We start from the raw sequence: 25,688 nt of genomic DNA on the forward strand, positions 1-25,688 counted from the left end.
TTAAACTCGATCTACTAGGCTTGCGGCGGTTGTTTCCCAGAGCCATTAGGTAATATCTAGGGTGCTCCAGAAGATTGTCTAGAACAGGGCAAGTCGGAATATTACTCTTCCTCCCGGCACCTTATGGAAATATAGTGTTTGGTGACAATTACACTTAAAGAACTTAGCAGGCAGTTGTAGGATTTTGTAAGCCGCTTTAAAAAGGGAAGAGTTCAGCTCTCTAACCTATGCCCGCTCTGCTTAGTGGAGTGAAAAGTCTTACCAGCATCTTACTGAGCAAGTGGGGTTGAGGCTGCAGGAGGCCGAGGATCTTGACTTTCGATAATCCCCTTCCAGGAGATACCTTAAAACAAAATTAGGCGTCCCAAATCTGAACCCGGCTCTTCCAATGTGAGCCAGGAAAGCTGAGACTGATCTTCGGTGCTGTTATGGAGAGTTAGAATGCGCGCACCAACAGGCCGCCTCCCACGAGAGCCAAGGATAAGCACAGCTCCTGCCGTGGGAAGCGCGGGTCTCTGTGAGTCTGAGTCGCCAACATCAAGCTGCAGGGGCCTCCACAGCATCGCAAAATACCTGCAGGTATTCTCTATGTTAGGCACATCCCACCGCTGGGGCATCTGAGCTGCCTCCCCCTTGTACTGGGGAGCGGCACCGCGTTCTTCTGTATCTTTGTTCCCAAAACCACGCATGCCAACATCATTAGTGCAGAATGGGTCAGCCTCCTCTGAGACCAATTCTATGAGAGACTCCGCATTTCTTTCATTGAAAGCCTTTAGTTCACAGTCGCCATCTTGAGAATCACGTGGGGACGAGCAGCTTGCAAAACACTGCACAATTAAGTAACACAGTCCAGCATAGTGTTCATTAAACATTTCAAAGATAGTGTCTTCTGTTTCAGTGTATCAGTATCCATCTTTAAACAGAGTGTGTAGTCAAGTAGGACTACTTGTAACCCAGTTACCTGGGGGGGGAAATGTGCGGTAGCTTAAAATACAGCGGCCTGTCAGACAGTGTCGCTTAGTTTGGCCAAACAGCATAGGCTAAAGATCCAACTCAGATAGGCTCATACTCCACAAGACCGGTGGAGAAGGTCCAGTTCCAGGCGGAGAAGTCTTCTTCCACACGGCGACCTCTTCTTCTTCCAGGAACCAGCCGGCGTGGAGCGGAGGAGTTGAAGACCGATAACCACGGAGCTGAAGACCGTCCTCTCTGGAACTGAAGACCAGCGATGCAGGAACTGAAGATCGGCGACACTGGAACTGAAGACCGGAGCCATGGAGCGTGGAGGATCCTCTTCATATGATCGCCGCCGTACACTGAATAGGAATTCAAGGTATGCGATTAAAAATGGCATCCCTTGAATTCCTATTGGCTGATTTGAGCCTTCAAATTCAAATCAGCCAATCGGATGAGAGCTACTTTAATTCTATTGGCTGATTTGAATAGCCAATAGAATAAGAGCTACTGTAATTTATCATATTATATGTCTCATAATAAATAATCAATCTGAACCATAGATTATAGGTTTAAATGCAAACCAAAAATAACTTTTCTAAATGTATAGATGCTTTCAAATATTGGGGAAAACTTTTTTTTTTTTAAATTGATATAATTTCTTAAAAAATGGCCTGATAGGTTTCTGACGTGATTTTATGGTCTGAAATTATCCAAAAAGTGCAGAAAAGACAGTGAATGCTCAGAATTAAAAACAATATATTGTAGATTTAAAACCCTTACCAAAAAATTGCCCCCCAAAAAATAAAATTAAACCAGCTGTCAAAATAGAGACTCAAAATAATTTCAGTAGGAAGTATTTTGATAATGCATTTTGAATTCAGTTTTAATGATCTGGGATCCATTTGTGCAACCTCTTAGCAACCATTAATGTGACACTTACATGTTGCTATTTATTTTTTGGAAAAGGAATGATGCTATGTTTTAATCATGTTCGGAGACAAATATGCCAGTGATAGTAATGAATACATATTATGTGACATTATGAGATATTACATTAAAAGTATTTTATTGTTTATATGTTAATGGAATAAACATATTATTTCAACTATTAAAGGGACAGTAAAGGTCAAATTAAACGTTCATGATTCAGATAGGACATGTAAGTTTAAGCAACTTTCCAATTTACTTTCATCATCAATTTTTCTTTGTTCTCATGGTATTCTTAGTTCATTGAGGGAAGCCTCTAACTGAATGCATTTGACAGTTTTGTACAACTAGAGAGTGTTAGTTCATGTGTGCCATATAGAAAACATTTTACTTATGCCCGTGGAGATATTTAAGAGTCAGTACTAATTGCCTGAAATGCAAGTCTGAGATAAGTAGGCAGTCTGCAGAGGCTTATATAGAAGGTACTCACAGAGGTAAAAAGTATATTATTATAACTGTGTTGGTTATACAAAACTGGGGAATGGTAAATAAGGGATTATCTATCTTTTTAAACAATGACATTTTTGGTGTATGTTGTCCCTTTAAATACTCAATGTGGCCTTATTTATGTGTTAATATAATAATTAGAATAAGTAAATCATCAATATTTTTTTTCACTGTTGTAGAGTTCTAGCATCTATTTAAAGGGACATTCTAATGCATATTTGCCTTGTTTGCTTGTGTGCTTGTGGGGGCATATCAGTCAGTCTATACATAGTGGTGTGCCTATGTGGTCATTATCTGTGTATAGATACTCATCATAATCATACTGTGCAGCATACTCATCAGTGAATAGAGAGACTCACATTTATATAGAGTGCAGCGCATTAACTATTAGTGTATATAGATATTCCATCATTATACAGCACATCATATTCATTACAGTATATATACTTATCATATTTTATACAGTCTATTCATCGGGGTATATTGTATAGAACCTCATATCATTATACAGCACACCATATTTATCAGAGTATACATATTTATTATATATAGACAGAGCAGTGTACTCATCAGGGTATATTTAGTGATGTCACGAATAGTTCGCCGGCAAATAGTTCCCGGCGAACATAGCATGTTCGCCGCTGCGGGCAAACATATGCGATGTTCGATCCTCCCCCTATTCGACATCATTGAGTAAACTTTGACCCTGTATCTCACAGTCTGCAGACACATTCCAGCCAATCAGCAGCAGACCCTCCCTGCCAGACCCTCCCAGCTCCTGAACAGCAGCCATTTTAGATTCATTCGGAAGCTGCATTGTTAGTGAGAGGAGGGACAGTGTAACTGCTGGTGATTTAATAGGGAAATTTATAGCTAGGCTAGTGTATTCAGTGTCCACTACAGTCCTGAAAGACTCATCTGATCTCTGCTGTAAGCACAGCACCCCAAAAAGCCCTTTTTAGGGCTAGAACATCATTTTATTTTTTTATTTTTTTTTTCCCTGTGTAATCTAATTGCAGTTGCCTGCCTGCCAAGCCACTTGCCCAGTGCCACCACTCATATCTGGTGTAACAGTAGTGTAAATTAAAAAAAAAAAAAACTTTTTTGACTGTGAAACATCAGTCTGCTAGTGTAATCTAATTGCAGTTGCCTGCCTGCCTGCCAGCGTGTGTGCCAGGCCCACTTGCCCAGTGCCACACCACTCATATCTGGTGTAACAGTAGTGTAAATTAAAAAAAAAACTTTTTTGACTGTGAAACATCAGTCTGCTAGTGTAATCTAATTGCAGTTGCCTGCCTGCCAGAGTGTGTGCCAGGCCCACTTGCCCAGTGCCACCACTCATATCTGGTGTAACAGTAGTGTAAATTTTTTTAAAAAAACTTTTTTGACTGTGAAACATCAGTCTGCTAGTGTAATCTAATTGCAGTTGCCTGCCTGCCAGCGTGTGTGCCAGGCCCACTTGCCCAGTGCCACCACTCATATCTGGTATAACAGTAGTGTAAATTTAAAAAAAAAAAAAAAAGGCTCATGCTCTGGGTTCTGGTGGAGGAGGAGCTACACAGCTGCAGCTTAGCTCATCTCTCCAGTCTCCTGGACATTGGCGGTGCTCTTTTTTCGCCAGCCCCTGGTCTGGGGTTTCCCTCTGGACAGTCACAAGAACCACTCCGGAACCCTTAACAGTGGCACACCACCCCACTGTTTGACCCTAATCACCAGCTACCTGGCCTTTAGATAACATCCCTACAACTCACTGATGTTAAACAAAGCTAAAGGTGTTTCTCATTACATGTAGCTTTACTATGCTGGCTTGCCTTCCACTACAAACAGTCTAACTTCGTTGGTTGCTTTTTTTCTCCCTGGAGCTGAGAGTTCTCATCGGACCCTGGTCCTGCCCCCTCCCTGCACTCGCCATCTTTGACAGCCTAGCGTGAAAGTTTGTACTACAAATTACCTCTCTGTTGCTGCTGACTTCTCTGCTGGTCCTGTCGGCTGGGGTTCGTCCCTCTCCCTCCTCCACCGGTGCTGCGCGGGAGGGAGCTGGGCCCGGTCTGGGAGCGTGGACCCGGTGTACAGCTCGTTCCTCTGCTGTTTGGCCGCCCGGCGTGGCGCCGCCCACTCCCCCCCCACCGGTGCTGCGCGGGGGGAGCTGAGCGCGGTCTTCGGCTGGAGAGCCGACTCAGGAGTGTTTGATGCGGCTTCTGGGCCGGAACCGCCTGACAACGATCCGGTGACTATCACGGAGGCTGGCCGATGGCAGGATATCATAGGAGGGGGTGAGTTTGCCAGCCATGCTGGCGATATATTATATGTGGAAGCAGATGCCGAGTGCAGCAAGGGGCTAAAGAATAGCCCTAGGAAGTACTCTAATCTATTCAAATTCATTTATTGGGACTAACAAGGGCCTGAGTGTGAAGGTGAGGGACACTCTCTATACTTTCTAAGCTATACGGTCACAAACTTTTGTTCTCTCCTTGCCCTTTAACTATTGAGGACATTGTACAAGCTCTCCATCCACGGTTTTGCAGCAAATCTCTTGTGAAATACTCCAGACTGAGTAATGCTTTATTTAAAAATATGACTTTACAAGAATAAGACTCTGGGACACTATAAAATACACTGAAGAGGCTGTTTTTTTTCATCTACCTGTTCTTCTAACAGGTTTGCCATATTGTCATACTTTTTTCTCTGCTGTAAAAGGAAACTCTTTATACTGCTATCAATGCTCATTGCAATATTTACTGTATTTGAGGTTTGGATAATCTAGCCCTAGTACATCATAATTTAACTGATGATTTAAATCATGCTAGTTAAAAGGGTTTATACCTAAACTAACTCTCTGTGTGTGCAGTATTTACATTGACCTATAAGGTCCTGATTGCCTTTGTCAATTCTGAGACTAATGAGGGAAGCCTAATAGTGATCTATGCTAGGCTCTCTCTGGCAAATTTAAGCCAGAATTCATATCCTGCATATTTCTTGTTATAAGCACTGTTGAGGCCCCCATTAGTCTCTTTTTTATTAACTAGAATTAAGTTTACTGTATTCACTCTTGGATATCTTAAACTAGATCCAACAGTTTACTTACTTCTACTTAATTCCAGGCTTGTCAGGCCTACTTTTCTACTATAGTTAGCCCACTGCTGTTAAGAGATTCTCTAATAATATCATTACTGTTTATCAGGGTAATTATTCTATATTGAGTATAGGCTGACTTAATCTTTACATAGTATCTATCTATCGATGCAAATTATCCTTTTTATTGGGGGTTGTATTTCATGGAAGCACTGTATGCTTTGTATGTCTATTATGTATACTGATTGACAGGTAAATTCCTAACTTTTCCTGCTAATGGTTAAAGAAAGTCAAACTCTCAGGCGTTCATACAGCAGAGAAGATTAATTAAACTGGAAGCATATGGTATTTACCTCCCCTACAAAAATATTAAAGACCTTGAAGCTGACTTAATCTTTACATAGTATCTATCTATCGATGCAAATTATCCTTTTTATTGGGGGTTGTATTTCATGGAAGCACTGTATGCTTGGTATGTCTATTATGTATACTGATTGACAGGTAAATTCCTGACTTTTCCTGCTAATGGTTAAAGAAAGTCAAACTCTCAGGCGTTCATACAGCAGAGAAGATTAATTAAACTTGAAGCATATGGTATTTACCTCCCCTACAAAAATATTAAAGACCTTGAAAGGTAATCTGTAAGTCCTATAACTAAGTAAAGTCTGAAATCAATCTATCCTAGGCTCTGCCTGATAAATATCAGGCAAAGTACAAATTATACGCATCCCTAGTTATAAGTACTACTTGCGGCCCTATCGGTCTTCTGTGCAACAGGGAGAAAATAAGGATATAAATTTGAGGTCAAACTCCCTTTCTCTTTAAACCTGTCCTACAGGAGGCATCTGCTTGCCTAATCTTTACTATAAATTTCTCTGGGTCCCATCCATGTCTAGTTTCTACATTGAAGTCAAGGGCAGTTTTGATCATATCCCCTTCCCTACTGCCATCACCGCTTCGGTGGGGCAAACGAGCCCCATCCACTTCACGTGGCCAAGGCCCCTAATCCCCTTTTTTTTTTTTATCCCACCTCTCACTTCACCATTAAATATCGTTGCACCTATCAACTGCACCATTCCCTCTCCTCCTCACTCCCTATCCTCACTATTTTTTTGTTAATTTAGTTGGCTAGTCACTGGGAGGATTTTCCCCTTAGGAAGTATTTTATCTTTCTTTTTTTCGTCACTGGTGCACATGGAAAAAAAATTTCACACTCACTCAAAGACTCCCTCGCCAACGATGGCGGCAAGGCAAAGAGATAGAAGAGCTAAAAACACCACAGATGCCCTGCTTGAGCCTCAAATCCCGGTCATACTACCTCCACCATCTGATACTTTTAACATGCAAATTTTGGTCACTAAAATCTCAGAGGCCTTGACACCTAATTTTGACACACTTAAGACTGAGATCAAGCAAGATCTCACATTACTGTCACAAGAAGTTAGGCAATTTGCTAATAGAATCAACGAAGTTGAACAAAGGGTTTCAGATCTTGAAGATCTGACCACACTACATAGTGCCAACTTAGAAGCAGCCAACTCATCTATCACTACAATGCAGGCCAAATTAGAAGACCTTGAGAATCGCGCCCGTAGGAACAATATACGGATAATTGGAATTCCTTATAATGGGACCTACGAGAACTTAAATGTGTTTGTCTCAGAAACACTGCCGCAACTCCTCAAAATGCCACCTAACTATCCTAAAATCATAGTTGAAAGAGAGCACAGGTTAGGCAAACTCTGGACAGATAACAAAGGGAATCACAGGCCTAGACCTGTGATTGCCAAGCTTTTGAATTTCCAAGACAAAGTCACACTGTTGCAATTTTTCCATAAGAATCAACCCATACTGATAGGGGAACTTAAAATCCTCCTCTTCCAGGATTTCTCATTTGAGACAACCTCCAAGAGAAGATTACTAGCCCCAATCTGCTCCAAATTAATTCAACAAGGCCACCAAGCCACCATTATCTATCCAGCAAAATTGAAAATTATAGATGGTGTAAACACCCGTGTTTTTAATTCTATCTTAGAGGTTGAACAATATTTTAAAGAATCTAATCTGTTAGACAGACAATCGCCAGGTCAAAAATAGGCCATTAGTATCTCTTTATTTTTCTCTTTCTTATCTTTTGCAATTTCTCTTTTTCTTTTTTTACATGGAATATGTTAGCCAGGATGCTGTGATTGGGGGGGGGGGGGACTTGGAAAATTCCTCTTCTTCTTCTTCCTTGCCTTTTTTTTTTTTTTTTCTCCCTTCCCCTCTTCCTCCCCTCTCCCACCCTGTGGGACACCACTCTCTTCCGTTTAGATGGCAAACCTTAAAGTAGTGTCTTGGAATGTGGGCGGGATCTCCACCCCCATCAAAAGAAAATCTATCCTCACGCACCTGAGAAAACTAAGTACTAACATAGCATTTATACAAGAGCCTCACTTATCCCCAGAAGAGTCTCTAAAACTTAAGGCTACATGAGTCAAAGAAATTTTTTTCTCCCCAGGTGTGGGAAGAAAAAGAGCGGTGGCCATTTTGATAGGGAAAAAAATTAATTCAGAGGTTATTTACAGTGAAGCAGATACGCAGGGCAGATTTGTGCTGATAAAGATAAAAATTGGCAAAGAGATTTATACCTTATGTAATGTCTACGCCCCCAATAAGCTTGATCCAGCTTTCTGGTCCAAAATACAGGCTAAGATTCTTTCTGTTCAAGAGGGTCATCTGGTTCTTGGTGGAGATTTTAACATGGCTCCTAACTGCCCATTGGACAGATTTAGACTTATGACAAAATCAACTAAGCAAAAAAGAGATAACTTAGAAGCCAAACTATTGAAATCAATTATGCAGAATTTGGCAATTAAGGATATATGGAGACTTCAGAATCCCGATGCTAGGGACTTCACCTGCTTATCTAGGGCTCACAAGACACTGTCCAGGATCGATCTACTCCTCATTAATGATAACGTGTCTAGGTCAGAAGTGAAGACAGGTATCCTTCCCATCTTCCTCTCAGATCATGGTCCAACCTATGTAGAGTTCCAATTGAACCAGCTCAAAAACAGAGCAATACGCTTTATCTTTCCCTCATTTCTCGTGTCAGACTTGAAATTTAAGAATTGTCTCAAACTCAAGTTTGCTGAATATGTCCTTCATAATCAATATCATATATATTCACCTCTGGTTTTCTGGGAGGCCGCAAAGGCTGTTCTTAGGGGTGAAATAATAGCCTATAGTGCTATGAGAATGAGGAAAATAAGATTAAGAGAAAAGAAAATCACTAATTCAGTAATTAACTCCTACCTTTTGGAAAACTCTCCAAGAAACTGGGCGAAATACATCAGAGCTAAGAATGCTAGGGACACCTTCGCGGTCTTCCAGGAAACACAGACGACTAGATTTAGAGTTTTGTCGGTAACGACCCGCGTATCTAACGCTGGCTTTTTTCTGGCCGCACCTTTAAAATAACTCTGGTATTGAGAGTCCACAGAATGGCTGCGTAAGGCTAAAAAAAGGGAGCGTAGAGCATATTTAACGCAACTTCAACTCTCGATACCAGAGTTGCTTACGGACGCGGCCAGCCTCAAAAACGTGCTCGTGCATGATTCCCCCATAGGAAACAATGGGGCTGTTTGAGCTGAAAAAAAACCTAACACCTGCAAAAAAGCCGCGTTCAGCTCCTAACGCAGCCCCATTGTTTCCTATGGGGAAACACTTCCTACGTCTGCACCTAACACTCTAACATGTACCCCGAGTCTAAACACCCCTAACCTTACACTTATTAACCCCTATTCTGCCGCCCCCGCTATCGCTGACCCCTGCATATTATTATTAACCCCTAATCTGCCGTTCCATAAACCATTGCTACTTACATTATCCCTATGTACCCCTAATCTGCTGCCCCTAACACCGCCGACCCCTATATTATATTTATTAACCCCTAATCTGCCCCCCACAACATCGCCTCCACCTGCCTACACTTATTAACCCCTAATCTGCCGACCGGACCGCACCGCTATTATTATAAAGTTATTAACCCCTAATCCGCCTCACTAACCCTATAATAAATAGTATTAACCCCTAATCTGCCCTCCCTAACATCGCCGACACCTAACTTCAATTATTAACCCCTAATCTGCCGACTGGAGCTCACCGCTATTCTAATAAATGTATTAACCCCTAAAGCTAAGTCTAACCCTAACACTAACACCCCCCTAAATTAAATATAATTTTAATCTAACGAAATTAATTAACTCTTATTAAATAAATTATTCCTATTTAAAGCTAAATACTTACCTGTAAAATAAATCCTAATATAGCTACAATATATTACAGGTAACTTTGTATTTATTTTAACCAGGTACAATAGCTATTAAATAGTTAAGAACTATTTAATAGCTAAAATAGTTAAAATAATTACAAATTTACCTGTAAAATAAATCCTAACCTAAGTTACAATTAAACCTAACACTACACTATCAATAAATTAATTAAATAAAATACCTATAATTATCTACAATTAAACCTAACACTACACTATCAATAAATAAATTAAATACAATTCCTACAAATGAATACAATGAAATAAACTAACTAAAGTACAAAAAATAAAAAAGAACTAAGTTGCAAAAAATAAAAAAATATTTACAAACATTAGAAAAATATTACAACAATTTTAAACTAATTACACCTACTCTAAGCCCCCTAATAAAATAACAAAGCCCCCCAAAATAAAAAAATGCCCTACCCTATTCTAAATTACAAAAGTTCAAAGCTCTTTTACCTTACCAGCCCTGAACAGGGCCCTTTGCGGGGCATGCCCCAAAAAGTTCAGCTCTTTTGCCTGTAAAAAAACCCCATACAATACCCCCCCCAACATTACAACCCACCACCCACATACCCCTAATCTAACCCAACCCCCCTTAAATAAACTAACACTAAGCCCCTGAAGATCTCCCTACCTTGAGTCGTCTTCACCCAGCCGAGCCAAATTCTTCATCCAAGCGGAGCAAGAAGAGGTCCTCCATCCGGTAGAAGTCTTCATCCAAGAGGGGCAGAAGAGGTCTTCCATCCGATTGAAGTCTTCATCCAAGAGGCATCTTCTATCGTCATCCATCCGGAGCGGAGCGGCAGCATCCTGAAGACCTCCGACGCGGAACATCCATCCTGGCCGACGACTGAATGATGAATGACGGTTCCTTTAAATGACGTCATCCAAGATGGCATCCCTCGAATTCCGATTGGCTGATAGGATTCTATCAGCCAATCGGAATTAAGGTAGGAATATTCTGATTGGCTGATGGAATCAGCCAATCAGAATCAAGTTCAATCCGATTGGCTGATTCCAATCGGAATTCGAGGGACACCATCTTGGATGACGTCATTTAAAGGAACCGTCATTCGTCGTTCAGTCGTCGGCCAGGATGGATGTTCCGCGTCGGAGGTCTTCAGGATGCTGCCGCTCCACTCCGGATGGATGACGATAGAAGATTCCTCTTGGATGAAGACTTCAATCGGATGGAAGACCTCTTCTGCCCCACTTGGATGAAGACTTCTACCGGATGGAGGACCTCTTCTTGCTCCGCTTGGATGAAGAATTTGGCTCGGCTGGGTGAAGACGACTCAAGGTAGGGAGATCTTCAGGGGCTTAGTGTTAGGTTTATTTAAAGGGGGTTTGGGTTAGATTAGGGGTATGTGGGTGGTGGGTTGTAATGTTGGGGGGGGTATTGTATGGTTTTTTTTTTACAGGCAAAAGAGCTGAACTTTTTGGGGCATGCCCCGCAAAGGGCCCTGTTCAGGGCTGGTAAGGTAAAAGAGCTTTGAACTTTAGTAATTTAGAATAGGGTAGGGCATTTTTTTATTTTGGGGGGCTTTGTTATTTTATTAGGGGGCTTAGAGTAGGTGTAATTAGTTTAAAATTGTTGTAATATATTTCTAATGTTTGTAAATATTTTTTTATTTTTTGTAACTTAGTTCTTTTTTATTTTTTGTACTTTAGTTAGTTTATTTCATTGTATTTATATGTAGGAATTGTATTTAATTTATTTATTGATAGTGTAGTGTTAGGTTTAATTGTAGATAATTATAGGTATTTTATTTAATTAATTTATTGATAGTGTAGTGTTAGGTTTAATTGTAACTTAGGTTAGGATTTATTTTACAGGTAAATTTGTAATTATTTTAACTATTTTAGCTATTAAATAGTTCTTAACTATTTAATAGCTATTGTACCTGGTTAAAATAAATACAAAGTTACCTGTAAAATAAATATTAATCCTAAAATAGCTATAATATAAATATAATTAATATTGTAGCTATATTAGGATTTATTTTACAGGTAAGTATTTAGCTTTAAATAGGAATAATTTATTTAATAAGAGTTAATTAATTTTGTTAGATTAAAATTATATTTAATTTAGGGGGGTGTTAGTGTTAGGGTTAGACTTAGCTTTAGGGGTTAATACATTTATTAGAATAGCGGTGAGCTCCAGTCGTCAGATTAGGGGTTAATAATTGAAGTTAGGTGTCGGCGATGTTAGGGAGGGCAGATTAGGGGTTAATACTATTTATGATAGGGTTAGTGAGGCGGATTAGGGATTAATAATTTTATTATAGTAGCGGTGCGGTCCGCTCGGCAGATTAGGGGTTAAAAAGTGTAGGCAGGTGGAGGCGACGTTGAGGGGGGCAGATTAGGGGTTAATAAATATAATATAGGGGTCGGCGGTGTTAGGGGCAGCAGATTAGGGGTACATAGCTATAATGTAGGTGGCGGTCAGCAGATTAGGGGTTTAAAAAAATTTAATCGAGTGGCGGCGATGTGGGGGGACCTCGGTTTAGGAGTACATAGGTAGTTTATGGGTGTTAGTGTACTTTAGAGCACAGTAGTTAAGAGCTTTATAAACTGGCGTTAGCCCAGAAAGCTCTTAACTACTGACTTTTTTCTGCGGCTGGAGTTTTGTCGTTAGATTTCTAACGCTCACTTCAGACACAACTCTAAATACCGGAGTTAGAAAGATCCCATTGAAAAGATAGGATACGCAATTGACGTAAGGGGATCTGCGGTATGGAAAAGTCGCGGCTGAAAAGTGAGCGTTAGACCCTTTTTTGAATGACTCCAAATACCGGCGGTAGCCTAAAACCAGCGTTAGGAGCCTCTAACACTGGTTTTCACGGCTACCGCCAAACTCCAAATCTAGGCCAGAGAGACTTAAAACTTGAAGCTAGACTATACAGATTCGGGAATAAATCTGGCAAACTTCTTGCCAATCTGGTTAAAAAAGAGAAAAAATCATCTTTTATTTAGCATGTACAACAGGATGGCGCTTCTTTAGAAAAACCTGAAGAGATTGCGCAAGAATTTGTCAGTTATTATCAGGATCTTTATTCCTATAGAAGCTCGAATCTTCTACAGGAAAGGCAATTTTGGAATGAAATTTCCTACCCTAAAATCTCAGCTGACCTGGTTGAAACGCTTAATGCCCCAACACTAGAGACTGAGATTACAAAGGTCATTTCAGATCTTCCTCCCGACAAATCACCAGGACCAGACTGCATGCCGAATGAGTTCTTTAAAATTATGAACACTGAGATAGCGCCCTACCTCAACAACTTATATAATAGTATGTACTCTAAGGGAGAGCCAGTAGCTACTTCCTTCTCTGCCTCTAATACGATTTTAATCTTGAAAGGTTTGAAGGATCCCTCGCTAAAGGAATCTTATAGACCGATAGCCCTCTTAAACGTGGACTACAAAATTCTCTGTTCTATTCTCGCCAGGCGCTTACAGCTATCATTGGCCAATATTATCCATCCAGATCAGGCAGGATTTTTATTTAAAAGAAATTCTTCTGCAGAAATCAGAGAGGCCCTGGTCGCAACTGAATATTTTAAGGTGATGTCGGGGAGCCGGGGGGAGGAGGGCGCACCTGACCTAGCTAATGTTTCAATAGATGCAGAAAAAGCCTTCGATTCAATCCACTTTGATCATCTTCTCACTTCATTAAATAAGTTTGGGTTTAAGGGAGAGTTCCCGAGATTTATTACCAATTTATACAAAGAACCATATACAAGACTGATTGTGAACAATATTATCTCCCCACAGATAACTCTTGGAAGAGGGACTCGACAGGGCTGCCCTCTCTCCCCCTGCTCTCAATAGAGCTCCTGGCGATCATGATAAGACATCATCTCCCAGGAATCAAAATAGGTAATCAGATTATAAAAATAGCTCTCTACGCGGACGATGTTTTATTATATCTATCTGACATTCAAACCAGTATACCAAAATTTTTGGACATCGCCGCTAGGTTTGGATCCTTTTCAGGCTACAAGATTAATCAAGCAAAATCAGAATTACTATGGCTTAGAAAAAATAATAACTCTCCCGCTAATATTCCATTTAGCCTGGCAGCAAACTCTTTTAAATATTTAGGAATTTTTATTTCCTCTAACCCTGCAGAGTTGTATGATCTCAACATTACTCCAATCTTAAAAAACATAAGGGAGAAACTGAAGAATTGGCACGGCCTTCCAATATCCATCTCTGGTCGGATAGCTCTATTTAAAATGGTATTATTACCAAAAATTCTTTATATACTTCAGAACACCCCATTAATTATATTGGAAAGGGATATTCGCTTACTTAACAGTGCACTCAGTAAATTTATTTGGCAAGAGAAGAGACCAAGGATATCTTTAAAGAAACTATCTCTCTCGAAAGAGTATGGAGGTCTTGCCTTGCCCAATATTCGCTTCTATAATTATGCCTTCCTTGTGCGAATAGTCGCTGATTGGATTTTTCGTAGCAATTATGTAACTAATAGCCTACTAGAGGAAACTATATCCTATCAGTACATTCCTTCAGCATTAATCCACTGCCCACCTAAAGAATTACCAAGGGAAATTAAATTGTTTAAAACTTTTATGAGCCCACTGAAGGCCTGGTGGAAAGTGGGGGAACTCTTATCTTTAAAATGCAAAGTCTCGCAATTTTTGCCACTCCTGGGCAACCCGAAATTCCCGGCAGGGCTAAGCTCGCCACTTTTTAAGACCTGGCATAATCAGGGTCTGGACAGGGTGATACATCTGATTGATAAAGAGAGAAAATGTGTTAAATCTTTTGAAGAATTAAAAAAAGAATTCAAAATCAATAACAAGGATTTTTATGCATATCTACAAAGCAGACATTTCGTCACAGGGCTTATGAAAGAAACAGATTGGACTTGGTCCTTGGGCAAACTGGAAAGTTGGTTAAAACTCTTCGAAAATGGCCAGAGGTCGATCTCCTTATGTTATCAACTGATTAATTCCAGTAAAGGGAACTCGGAGCTAGAGAAAATTACTCTACTATGGAACCAGATGATCCCTCACTCTAATATTGACACTGAATTTGTCCAATTATCAATTCAGAAAGTGGCTCAGGCCACCTTGTCAGCTACCTGGCGAGAGTCGCATATCAGATTAATACATAACTCTTATTTTACCCCCCAAAAAGGTAGTAAAATTCGCAACCATGGCTTCAATCATTGCCCAAAATTTTCATTGCCGGCAGAAGATTTAATGCACATGGTCTGGGAATGCCCTAAAATAAGACATTTTTGGTGGAAGCTAGAGTTCTGGCTCACTAAAACACTTAAAATCTCTTTATCAGCTATAACACAGTCACAAATTATATTTGGGCTACCGAATCATAAGGCACATCAAATAAATGATAAGTTAATTCTTCTGTCCATTTTGGCATCTAGATATCTTATTTTTAAAAATTGGAAGCTAAAGACACCACCATCTATCCCAGAGATTAAAAACTGTTTAAAGAAGCAATGTTTGTTAGAACAAAGAGACACTAATTTAGACAACAAAGAGGATATCAGACAATTTTTTGGTCAGTATTTATCAAATCTCTGCCGGACATGGAGATAAATGATCTAATTTTCCCGTTTAGAAACTCTGAATTGATACTCCTAGGAGCCTGGTAATAACTTTAGTAGAGAGTACTGACTTATCAGGCTGCTCCAGGGGTACACTCCACAAGGTCCTGTTGAATATAGTCCCCTGGGTGGATGAGGGGAGTGAACTGGGTGGGAAGGGGAATTCTCCTTGCCTCTCTCCCCTTTTTTTTTTTTTTTTCTTGTCTTCTTTCTCTTCTTCCTTGTAGGGTTGTTTTGTGGGGGTTGGGTGGGGTTTATAGATAGAATTAAAAATCAGCTGAAGAACTTGAAAGTAATGAACTAGAAGAGCTAGGGCTTAATCTAAGCTAATATTATTTTCTTTTTTTTTAAGACATGTTGGCCTAGATTTGGAGTTCGGCGGTAGCCGTCAAAACCAGCGTTAGAGGCTCCTAACGCTGGTTTTGGCCGCCCGCTGGTATTTGGAGTCAGTGATTAAAGGGTCTAACGCTCACTTTTCAGCCGCGACTTTTCCATACCGCAGATCCCCCTACGCCATTTGCGTATCCTATATTTTCAATGGGATCTTTCTAACGCCGGTATTTAGAGTCGTTTCTGAAGTGAGCGTTAGAGCTCTAACGACAAAATTCCAGCCGCCTGAAAATAGCAGGAGTTAAGAGCTTTCTGGCTAACGCCGGTTCATAAAGCTCTTAACTACTGTACCCTAAAGTACACTAACACCCATAAACTACCTATGTACCCCTAAACCGAGCTCCCCCCACATCGCCGCCACTCGATTAAAATTTTTAACCCCTAATCTGCCGACCGCCACCTACGTTATACTTATGTACCCCTAATCTGCTGCCCCTAACCCCGCCGACCCCTGTATTACATTTATTAACCCCTAACCTGCCCCCCACAACATCGCCGCCAGCTACTTAAAATAATTAACCCCTAATCTTCCGACCGCAAAGCGCCGCCACCTACGTTATCCCTATGTACCCCTAATCTGCTACCCCTAACACCGCCGACCCCTATATTATATTTATTAACCCCTAATCTGCCCCCCTCAACGTCGCCGACACCTGCCTACACTTATTAACCCCTAATCTGCCGAGCGGACCTGAGCGCTACTATAATAAAGTAATTAACCCCTAATCCGCCTCACTAACCCTATAATAAATAGTATTAACCCCTAATCTGCCCTCCCTAACATCGCCGACACCTACCTTCAATTATTAACCCCTAATCTGCCGAGCGGAGCTCACCGCTATTCTAATAAATGTATTAACCCCTAAAGCTAAGTCTAACCCTAACACTAACACCCCCCCTAACTTAAATATAATTTACATCTAACGAAATAAATTAACTCTTATTAAATAAATGATTCCTATTTAAAGCTAAATACTTACCTGTAAAATAAATCCTAATATAGCTACAATATAAATTATAATTATATTATAGCTATTTTAGGATTAATATTTATTTTACAGGCAACTTTGTAATTATTTTAACCAGGTACAATAGCTATTAAATAGTTAAGAACTATTTAATAGTTACCTAGTTAAAATAATAACAAATTTACCTGTAAAATAAATCCTAACCTAAGTTACAATTAAACCTAACACTATACTATCATTAAATTAATTAAATAAAATACCTACAATTACCTACAATTAAACCTAACACTACACTATCAATAAATTAATTAAACACAATTCCTACAAATAAATACAATTAAATAAACTAGCTAAAGTACAAAAAATAAAAAAGAACTAAGTTACAAAAAATAAAAAAATATTTACAAACATAAGAAAAATATTACAACAATTTTAAACTAATTACACCTACTCTAAGCCCCCTAATAAAATAACAAAGACCCCCAAAATAAAAAATTCCCTACCCTATTCTAATTTAAAAAAGTTACAAGCTCTTTTACCTTACCAGCCCTGAACAGGGCCCTTTGCGGGGCATGCCCCAAGAATTTCAGCTCTTTTGCCTGTAAAAGAATAAATACAATACCCCCCCCCCCAACATTACAACCCACCACCCACATACCCCTAATCTAACCCAAACCCCCCTTAAATAAACCTAACACTAAGCCCCTGAAGATCTTCCTACCTTGTCTTCACCATCCAGGTATCACCGATCCGTCCTGGCTCCAACATCTTCATCCAACCCAAGCGGGGGTTGGCGATCCATCATCCGGTGCTGAAGAGGTCCAGAAGAGGCTCCAAAGTCTTCCTCCTATCCGGCAAGAAGAGGACATCCGGACCGGCAAACATCTTCTCCAAGCGGCATCTTCGATCTTCTTCCATCCGGTGCGGAGCGGGTCCATCTTGAAGCAGGCGACGCGGATCCATCCTCTTCTTCCGTTGTCTCCCGACTAATGACGGTTCCTTTAAGGGACGTCATCCAAGATGGCGTCCCTCGAATTCCAATTGGCTGATAGGATTCTATCAGCCAATCGGAATTAAGGTAGGAATTTTCTGATTGGCTGATGGAATCAGCCAATCAGAATCAAGTTCAATCCGATTGGCTGATCCAATCAGCCAATCAGATTGAGCTTGCATTCTATTGGCTGATCGGAACAGCCAATAGAATGCGAGCTCAATCTGATTGGCTGATTGGATCAGCCAATCGGATTGTACTAGATTCTGATTGGCTGATTCCATCAGCCAATCAGAAAATTCCTACCTTAATTCCGATTGGCTGATAGAATCCTATCAGCCAATCGGAATTCGAGGGACGCCATCTTGGATGACGTCCCTTAAAGGAACAGTCATTCGTCGTTCAGTCGTCGGTCCGGATGGATGTTCCGCGCTGGAGGTCTTCAGGATCCTGCCGCTTCGCTCCGGATGGAAGACCATAGAAGATGCCGCCTGGATGATGACTTCAATCGGATGGAAGATCCTCTTCTGCCCCGCTTGGATGAAGACTTTGACCGGATCATGGACCTCTTCAGCCCCCCGCTTGGGCTTGGATCAGGACATCGGAGGAGCTCTTCAGGACGGATCGGTGAACCTGGATGGTGAAGACAAGGTAGGAAGATCTTCAGGGGCTTAGTGTTAGGTTTATTTAAGGGGGGTTTGGGTTAGATTAGGGGTATGTGGGTGGTGGGTTGTAATGTTGGGGGGGGTATTGTATTTATTCTTTTACAGGCAAAAGAGCTGAAATTCTTGGGGCATGCCCCGCAAAGGGCCCTGTTCAGGGCTGGTAAGGTAAAAGAGCTTGTAACTTTTTTTATTTAGAATAGGGTAGGGAATTTTTTATTTTGGGGGTCTTTGTTATTTTATTAGGGGGCTTAGAGTAGGTGTAATTAGTTTAAAATTGTTGTAATATTTTTCTTATGTTTGTAAATATTTTTTTATTTTTTGTAACTTAGTTCTTTTTTATTTTTTGTACTTTAGCTAGTTTATTTAATTGTATTTATTTGTAGGAATTGTGTTTAATTAATTTATTGATAGTGTAGTGTTAGGTTAATTGTAGGTAATTGTAGGTAGTTTATTTAATTATTTTATTGATAGGGTAGTGTTAGGTTTAATTATATCTTAGGTTAGGATTTATTTTACAGGTAAATTTGTTATTATTTTAACTAGGTAACTATTAAATAGTTCTTAACTATTTAATAGCTATTGTACCTGGTTAAAATAATTACAAAGTTGCCTGTAAAATAAATATTAATCCTAAAATAGCTATAATATAATTATAATTTATATTGTAGCTATATCAGGATTTATTTTACAGGTAAGTATATAGCTTTAAATAGGAATCATTTATTTAATAAGAGCTAATTTATTTCGTTAGATGTAAATTATATTTAACTTTGGGGGGTGTTAGTGTTAGGGTTAGACTTAGCTTTAGGGGTTAATACATTTATTAGAATAGCGGTGAGCTCCGGTCGTCAGATTAGGGGTTAATAATTGAAGTTAGGTGTTGGCGATGTTAGGGAGGGCAGATTAGGGGTTAATACTATTTATGATAGGGTTAGTGAGGCGGATTAGGGGTTAATAACTTTATTATAGTAGCGCTCAGGTCCGCTCGGCAGATTAGGGTTTAATAAGTGTAGGCAGGTGTCGGCGACGTTGTGGGGGGCAGATTAGGGGTTAATAAATATAACATAGGGGTCGGCGGTGTTAGGGGCAGCAGATTAGGGGTACATAGGGATAACGTAGGTTGCGGCGGTTTACGGAGCGGCAGATTAGGGTTTAAAAAAAAAAATGCAGGGGTCAGCGATAGCGGGGGCGGCAGATTAGGGGTTAATAAGTGTAAGGTTAGGGGTGTTTAGACTCGGGGTACATGTTAGAGTGTTAGGTGCAGACGTAGGAAGTGTTTCCCCATAGGAAACAATGGGGCTGCGTTAGGAGCTGAACGCTGCTTTTTTGCAGGTGTTAGGTTTTTTTTCAGCTCAAACAGCCCCATTGTTTCCTATGGGAGAATCGTGCACGAGCACGTTTTTGAGGCCGGCCGCGTCCGTAAGCAACTCTGGTATCGAGAGTTGCATTTGCGGTAAAAATGCTCTACGCTCCTTTTTTGGAGCCTAACGCAGCATTTGTTTGAACTCTCGATACCAGAGTTAAATTTATGGTGCGGCCAGAAAAAAGCCCGCGGAGCGTTAACAGCCCTTTTACCGCCAAACTCCAAATCTAGGCCGTTGAATCTAATTTATATAATTAAGACAGTCAAGATTGATTGTAGATTATTTCCTGTTAAATGTTTAAATTGCGTCTTGCATGGCGTAAACAAAATGTTGGAAGTTATTATGCTGAATAAAAAATAAAAAAATAATAAAAAAAAAATTTTTGACTGTGAAACATCAGTCTGCTAGTGTGCTAGTGTAATCTAATTGCAGTTGCCTGCCTGCCTGCCAGCGTGTGTGCCAGACCCACTTGTCCAGTGTCACACCACTCATATCTGGTGTAACAGTAGTGTAAATTTAAAAAAAACAACCTTTTTTGACTGTGAAACATCAGTCTGCTAGTGTAATCTAATTGCAGTTGCCTGCCTGCCAGTGTGTGTGCCAGACCCACTTGCCCAGTGCCACACCACTCATATCTGGTGTAACAGTAGTGTAAATTAAAAAAAAAAAAACTTTTTTGACTGTGAAACATCAGCCTGCTAGTGTAATCTAATTGCAGTTGCCTGCCTGCCAGCGTGTGTGCCAGACCCACTTGCCCAGTGCCACACCACTCATATCTGGTGTAACAGTAGTTTAAATTTAAAAAACTGTGAAACATCAGTCTGCTAGTGTAATCTAATTGCAGTTGCATGCCTGCCAGCGTGTGTGCCAGGCTCACAGCGTATACTGTGCCCACTTGCCCAGTGCCCCCACTTATATCTGGTGTAACAGTAGTGTAAATTTAAAAAAAAAAAACTTTTTGGACTGTGAAACATCAGTCTGCTTGTGTAATCTAATTGCAGTTGCCTGCCTGCCAGTGTGTGTGCCAGGCCCACTTGCCCAGTGCCACCACTCATATCTGGTGTAACAGTAGTGTAAATTTAAAAAAAAAAACTTTTTTGACTGTGAAACATCAGTCTGCTAGTGTAATCTAATTGCAGTTGCCTGCCTGCCAGCGTGTGTGCCAGGCTCACAGCGTATACTGTGCCCACTTTCCCAGTGCCCCCACTCATATCTGGTGTAACAGTAGTGTAAATTAAAAAAAACAAACTTTTTTGACTGTGAAACATCAGTTTGCTTGTGTAATCTAATTGCAGTTGCCTGCCTGCCAGCATGTGTGCCAGGCTCACAGCATATACTGTGCCCACTTGCCCAGTGCCACCACTCATATCTGGTGTAACAGTAGTGTAAATTTAAAAACAAAAAATTTTTTGACTGTGAAACATCAGTCTGCTTTTTTGTGTCAGGCTCACAGCGTATACTGTGCCCACTTGCCCAGTGCCACCACTCATATCGTGTTTAATAGTAGTGTAAGTGTACATTTAAAAACAAAAAAAACTTTTTGGACTGTGAAACATCAGTCTGCTTTTTTGTTTCAGGCTCACAGCATATACTGGGCCCACTTGCCCAGTGCCACCACTCATATCTTGTTTAATAGTAGTGTAAGTGTACATTTAAAAACAAAAAAACCTTTTTTGACTGTGAAACATCAGTCTGCTTTTTTGTTTCAGGCTCACAGCTTATACTGGGCCCACTCACCCAGTGCCACCACTCATATCTTGTTTAATAGTAGTGTAAGTGTACATTTAAAAAAATAAAAACTTTTTGGACTGTGAAACATTAGGCTGCTTTTTTGTTTCAGGCTCACAGCTTATATTGGGCCCACTTGCCCAGTGCCACCACTCATATCTTGTTTAATAGTAGTGTAAGTGTACATTTAAAAAAATAAAAACTTTTTGGACTGTGAAACATCAGTCTGCTTTTTTATGTCAGGCTCAAAGCGTATACTGTGCCCACTAGCCCAGTGCCACCACTCATATCCTGTTTAATAGTAATGTAAGTGTACATTTAAAAAAAAATGACAGGCAGAGGCAGGCCACCCCGCAGGTGCCGTCGTGGTGCTGTGATTCCCTTTGGCACTAGAATAATGCCCAGTGTTCAGAGGCCACGTCCCGTGAACTCGAAAAAGTTCTGAGGAGGACATAGTTGACTTTATAACACAGGACACCCAATCTTCTATAGCTTCCACTCCGAACCTTGATACACCATCCTCCTCCAGTTTATCTTTGGGCACCTCTCAAGTTACCACTCGCCCGCCTGCCGCCACCACCAACACTAGCACCACAGCCGCTTCACTTGATCTGTCAGATGAGTTTTTTACACATCAGTTGGAAGAAATGAGTGATGCGCAACCATCATTGACAGATGATGTAGATAACAGTGATATGTCTCAGTCAGGCAGCATTACAGACATGGATGTACAGTGTGATGATGATGATGTTGTACCCGCTGCTGCTTCCTTTTTTGATTTGTCAGATACAAGTGAAGCGGTTGATGATGACGATGCGTCCGTGGATGTCACGTGGGGGCCCGCTAGAAGAGAAGAAGAACAGGGGGAAAGTTCAGATGGGGAGACAGAGAGGAGGAGGAGGAGACGAGTTGGAAGCAGGGGGAGGTCATCGCAAGGAGCTAGTGGCACAGTCAGACAGCATGCATCGGCACCCGGGGTCATCCAGACAGCACGCCAATCAACGCATGCTGTTGCCACCACCAGAATGCCGTCATTGCAGAGCTCAGCAGTGTGGATTTTTTTTTGCGTGTCTGCCTCTGACAACAGCGATGCCATTTGCAACCTGTGCCAAAATAAACTGAGTCGTGGGAAGTCCAACACCCGCCTAGGTACAACTGCTTTGTGAAGGCACATGATCGCAAATAACAAACGCCTATGGGATCAACACATGAGTAGAAGCAGCACACAAACTCAAAGCCGCCATCCTCCTCCTGGTCCAGCATCTTCAGCCATGTCAACCACTGCTGTCCTCCTTGCCCCATCTCAACCATCCGCCACTCCGTCTCTCTTCCGGAGCAGTTCCTGCTCATCTGCCCACAGTCAGGTGTCTGTCAAGGACATGTTTGAGCGTAAGAAGCCAATGTCACAAAGTCACCCCCTTGCCCGGCTTGTCTGAACTCTTAGCCCGCCAGCTTTTACCATACAAGCTGGTGGAGTCTGAGGCGTTGAAAAAATTTGTATCTATTGGGACACCGCAGTGGAAGGTACCCGGCCGAAATTTCTTTGCACAAAAGGCAATCCCCAACCTGTACTCGATTGTGCGAAAGGAAGTAATGGCATGTCTGGCACACAGTGTTGGGGCAAGGGTCCATATGACCACTGATAGCTGGTCTGCAAAGCATGGTCAGGGCAGGTATATCACCTACACTGCGCATTGGGTAAACCTGCTGACGGCTGCCAAGCATGGAAGGCGTGGCTCTGCAGAGGAGGAGTTGGTGACACCGCCACAACTTGCAGGTAGGCCTGCTGTCAACTCCTCTACTCCTCCTACTCCATCCTCTTCCATAACCTCCTCAGCTGAGTCCTCTTCTGCTGCTGCATCTTGCTCCATATTAACGGCACCCCCCCAGCTCCGCAGGTATTATTCCACATCCCGGATATGGCAGTGTCACGCCGTCTTGGGGTTGACTTGCCTGAAAGCAGAGAGTCACACCGGACCAGCACTCCTGTCCGCCCTGAACACACAGGTGGATCAGTGGCTGACTCTGCACGAACTGGAGATCGGCAAAGTGGTTTCTGACAACGGAAGTAATTTGGTGGCGGCATTGAAATTGGGCAAGTTGACACATGTGCCGTGCATGGCACATGTGTGTAATCTGATCGTACAACACTTTGTGCATAAGTACCCAGGCTTATGGGACGTCCTGAAGCAGGCCAGGAAGGTGTGTGGCCATTTGAGGCGTTCCTACACGGCCATGGCACACTTTTCAGATATCCAGCGGCGAAACAACATGACAGTGAGGCGCTTGAATTCTGCGACAGCCAGACACGTTGGAATTCAACACTCCTTATTGTTCGACCGCCTGCTCCAACAAGAAAAAGCCGTTAACGAGTATTTGTATGACCGGGGTGCTAGGACAGCCTCTGCGAAGCTGGGAATTTTGTTGCCACGTTACTGGGCGCTCATGTGCAATGCCTGTAGGCTCATGCGTCCTTTTGAGGAGGTGACAAACCTAGTCAGTCGCACCGAAGGCACCATCAGCGACATCATACCATTTGTTTTCTTCCTGGAGCGTGCCCTGCGAAGAGTGCTAGATCAGGCCGTAGATGAGCGTGAAGAGGAAGAGTTGTGGTCACCATCACCACCAGAAACAGCCTTGTCAGCATCGCTTGCTGGACCAGCGGCAACGCTGAAAGAGGATTGTGAGGAAGAGGAGTCAGAGGAGGAATGTGGCTTTGAGGAGGAAGAAGACCAACCACAACAGGCATCCAAGGGTGTTCGTTGTCACCTATCTGGTACCCGTGGTGTTGTACGTGGCTGGGGGAAGAAGATACCTTCAGTGAGATCACTGAGGACGAGGAACAGCACATTAGTAGCTCGGCATCCAACCTTGTGCAAATGGGGTCTTTCATGCTGTTGTGCCTGTTGAGGGACCCTCGTATAAAATAGCTGAAGGAGAATGACCTGTACTGGGTGTCCACGCTAATAGACCCCCGGTATAAGCATAAAGTGCCTGAAATGTTACCTATTTACCACAGGTCGGAAAGGATGCAGCAGTTCCAAAATAAATTAAAAAGTATGCTTTACACAGCGTATAAAATCCATGCCATATACACATCCCCTGATAGGGGACGGAACAGGGATTAAACTGATAGGAATAGTACTACTTAACACACCTTATAATAATGCAGAGAGAGGCAACGCAGAAAGAGGAGTTCTGAAGAAGAGGAATCAGAGGAGGAAGGTGGCTTTGAGGAGGTGGAAGACCAAACACAGCAGGCGTCCCAGGGTGCTTGTTGTCACCTTTCGGGGACCCTTGGTGTTGTACGTGGCTGGGTGGAGGAAGAGACCTTCAATGACATCAGTGAGGACAAGGAACGGGACATGGCTAGCTTGGTATCCAACCTTGTGCAAATGGGGAGTTTGCGGTTGTGCAAATGGACTGTTGTGCGGTTGTTTGCAGTGCATTAAAGGGACAGTCTTGGCCAAAATAAACTTTCATTATTCAGATAGAGCATGTAATTTTAAACAATTTTCCAATTTACTTTTGTCACCAATTTTGCTTTGTTCTTTTGGTATTCTTAGTTGAAAGCTTAACCTAGGAGGTTCATATGCTAATTAGACCTTGAAGCCGACCTCTTTCAGATTGCATTTTAACAGTTTTTCACCACTAGAGGGTGTTAGTTTACGTATTTCATATAGATAACACTGTGCTTGTGCACAAGAAGATATCTGGGAGCAGGCACTGATTGGCTAGACTGCAAGTCTGTCAAAAGATCTGAAAAAAGGGGCAGTTTGCAGAGGCTTAGATACAAGATAATCACAGAGGTTAAAAGTATATTATTATAAATGTGTTAGTTATGCAAAACTGGGAAATGGGTAATAAAGGGATTATCTATCTTTTAAAACAATAAAAATTCTGGTGTAGACTGTCCCTTTAAACGGGGAGTTTGGTCTGTCACTGTGAAGCGGGAGTAACCCTTACACTACCTGATCGATACAACATCATACCTGATGTTTTAAAGCACGTTATTCCAAACAATTTAGGAATGTTAGGTGATTTATGCCCTTTATGGCTTAAAAACAGACTCTGCATCAACTATGTAATTTTCCATGGGAGTTTTGCCATGGATCCCCCTCCGGCATGCCACAGTCCAGGTGTTAGTCCCCTTGAAACAAATTTTATTGTGGCCAGAAAGAGTCTCTGTGGGTTTTAAA

This window comes from Bombina bombina, chromosome 5, assembly GCF_027579735.1.
Source record: "Bombina bombina isolate aBomBom1 chromosome 5, aBomBom1.pri, whole genome shotgun sequence".
NCBI lineage: Eukaryota > Metazoa > Chordata > Amphibia > Anura > Bombinatoridae > Bombina > Bombina bombina.